The sequence below is a fragment of the Calidris pugnax genome, unplaced genomic scaffold (assembly GCF_001431845.1).
Source record: "Calidris pugnax isolate Ruff unplaced genomic scaffold, ASM143184v1 scaffold314, whole genome shotgun sequence".
In the NCBI taxonomy this organism is placed as follows: Eukaryota; Metazoa; Chordata; class Aves; order Charadriiformes; family Scolopacidae; genus Calidris; species Calidris pugnax.
Genome location: NW_015091027.1, coordinates 665387 through 668525, shown reverse-complemented (window position 1 = coordinate 668525; position 3139 = coordinate 665387). Strand labels below are relative to the sequence as shown.

The 3139-nt window shown below is 57.9% G+C and overlaps 1 protein-coding gene across 1 annotated transcript in view; it reads right to left on the bottom strand.

Annotated features, from left to right (window-relative positions):
• Positions 1-2903, bottom strand: part of WHSC1L1 (Wolf-Hirschhorn syndrome candidate 1-like 1) — a 47678-nt gene extending 44775 nt beyond the window's left edge. Inside the window, exon 1 of the mRNA XM_014955931.1 lies at positions 2830-2903. The gene's annotated coding sequence lies outside the window, so the exon portion shown is untranslated. The remainder of the gene's footprint in view (positions 1-2829) is intronic.
• Between the last annotated feature and the right edge of the window lie 236 nt (positions 2904-3139).

Here is a 3139-nt window from a genome sequence, read left to right as displayed (position 1 = left end):
GGAGGGGGGGTGAGCGGGGACCGGGAGGGAGCCGGGGGGCGGGATCGGGCTGGGAGACGGACAGCGGGGCCGGCGGGGATGGGGAGGGGGCCCGGGAGCGGCGCGAGGAGGGGGCGCGGCCTGGCCCGGCGGGCTGTGGGGAGCCCCCGGTGCTGTTCCCGTCCCCCCTCACCTCTCCCCTCGCTCCCGGCAGCCGGCCGGTGATGTGCCAGAGCCCCGGCGGGTCCTGCAGGGCCCGGCCCCGCGGCAGGGAGGGCCCCGGCGCCCCCCGAGCCTCCCCGGCCGCCGCTCCCGGAGATGAGGGTCCCTCCGCCGCCCGGCAGAGCCGCTGACTCCGTGGCACCATGGCCCTCTCCGGCTGTAACGTGCTCCTTGCCGTAGCCCGGACCAGGTGAGAGCCGGGGTGGGGTTTGCCGGTGCCCCGTGTTTCGGTGGGGGGGATGGGACAGGGAGAGTGACACCGGAGGGAGCACGGGGGCACCGGGCACAATTAAACGTGATTTATTTACTGTCACGGGTGCTGCTCCGGTGTTTTGCTGTGTGTGTTCAGTGTGATGTCAGTGCTGTACCCCAGAGCGCTCCCACAAACGGTTACCTGGTGGAACAGGCTCACGGTGTGGTTTGGGTGGGAAGGGACCTTAAGCCCCCCCCGTTGAACCTCCCCAGAGCAGCTTGTGAGGAATTCCCTGCGTGTTTCTGAGCACGGCTCAGCCCAGGGGAGCACAGTTAAGCTTTTATCTGCTCTTCCTGCCCCCCAGACAAATTTATATTGCCCCCCACACACTGCCCAAGTAGGCTGTGAGAGCAGTGGGACCAGAGTGTTTATTGGCAGTGGCCAGCAGAAAGCCACGTCAGAGCAGGAAACACCTAAAACTGGGACCGAGTTGTGCTGCCTGTGGGGCTCAGAACAGTTCAAATCCACCACCTGCTCCAGGGCAAACAGTCTGTGCCCGGTGCCGTTCCCAAAAAGCTGGGGTGGCATCGCTAAGGGCCCCCCGGAGCTGCAGCTCTCTCTCCTCAGGGCAGTGCCGAGGAGGGGCTCTGACCCCTCACCACTGTGGTCACTTCCCTAAAGGCCCAGCACTTCACACAGCATGGGAACAGCCCTCTCTCCATCTCCTCTGAAACAGGAGCGTCTAGCCCTAAAGCTGGGGTGGCATCGCTAAGGGCCCCCCGGAGCTGCAGCTCTCTCTCCTCAGGGCAGTGCCGAGGAGGGGCTCTGACCCCTCACCACTGTGGTCACTTCCCTAAAGGCCCAGCACTTCACACAGCATGGGAACAGCCCTCTCTCCATCTCCTCTGAAACAGGAGCGTCTAGCCCTCATTCATGATGGGAAAACTCTTAAAGACATAATCTAAATATTCTTAAATCACAGTTTTGAAAACAAGAAGGTGAATAAGCACATCCAACAGACTGTGGTCTGCATTGTCCTAGAAGCCATCTCGCGGGGCAACCTGGGAAGTACAAAGTTTGGTTTCCCGAGGCCGGAGGGATTTGGGCAGTTCTCCTCTGAAACAGGAGCGTCTAGCCCTCATTCATGATGGGAAAACTCTTAAAGACATAATCTAAATATTCTTAAATCACAGTTTTGAAAACAAGAAGGTGAATAAGCACATCCAACAGACTGTGGTCTGCATTGTCCTAGAAGCCATCTCGCAAATTCACATGGAAATACACCTTTGAGGTGACAAAAATCCGCACTTCCAAGTTCCTGAGCTCTGTAACGCAGCTCTCCCACTCCGGCGTGATGAACAGAGGACACCTTCTTAGCAGGGTTCAGAGGACAGCAGTCTGTGTTTGCCTACTCATCTAGTTTTAATTTCCTTTCCTGTCACTTCCTCAAGCTCTCATGACACACAGCGTTCTGTGAGCTCCTTGCTCTTCTATGGAAAGAGATGATGCCATCTAACCACACGCGAAAAAAAAAACAAACCAAACCCCTCCTCTGCGATCCCGGGGGCTGTGGTTCAGCAGAACCAACTCTGGCAGAATGAAGCACACAGGAACTAAATTGTACCGTTACATGGTCTGCCCTAACAATGCAGAAATGTTTTTGACAGTGAAAAAGTATTTGGATTAATGGCGGGGTGGGGCTTTCTTTCAGAACTTGAAGGACTTGGAGACCAGCCCTTTATGGGAAACGTGCTTCCCAACCGACGGGAAACCCAGCAAGGGGCTGAGGGCTCTGGTGTCAGACCTCGGGAGCTTTCTGTCCCTCTTCTTAACCATCTCTCCCAATTTTATTTTCTACTTTTTTTAATACACTTCATCTGTTTGGGCACTCATTAGCGAAGTTGCCAAGGGGTTACAAAACCAAAGGGTCATTGTGAATGATACAATGTTTTTTCCCCCGCTAGTCCCTCAAACAGAGAGGACAACTGGAGAGACCACATCTCCGAGCCGAGAGCGTTCCTGCGGCTGCCTGCTTGCTCCGTCAGCCCCGCAGAGCCACAGAGCTGCTCTCAAACACGTCAGGGCTTGAAACCTCCTCCTGACACCTACTTCCACGCAAAGCTGCTCTCAGGCGCTAACACACCAAAGGAGGCCCTACTCTTACACGCCCCGTCGTACACCCAGCTGCTCAGAATGTGTTCTGTTCTATATATAGATACAAGCTGCAATCGCTTAAACGGGAACCTCTCAACGTTTTGTTGCATCCACCAGAAATAAAGGGATACCAGCAACCTTTTGCTGGATGGTGAGGGCTGCTGAACTACTGATGGTGGGTTTCCCTTTTGAAAACTGTACAAACGCCCCAGGAAACACGGCCGTGGCCACCGACCAAACGCCGTTTCCCCGTGAGTCACCGGCCTCACGAGCTCTCCTACCTTCCGCCAGGCCCAGGGCTTCGTTGGACGCAGCAGGCGCGCGGGGCAGAACCATGGAGCCCCCTCCGGCTGGCAGCCCGTCCCCATGCATGGCTCCCGGCCTCTCCCCTGCCGTCTGGATGCTGCACGAACAATGGGGGAAGGCGGAGGTGAAGAGACGCCACCGGCAGAGCTCCCCCGGGGGCCAGGGAGGAGGCCTCCACACAGGCCCCGACACAGGCCCCAGCACAGGCCTCCCCTCAGGCTTCAGGCCTCCCCACAGGCCTAACAGGCCTCGCAGGCCTCCCCTCAGGCCCCAGGCCCCGCGCCC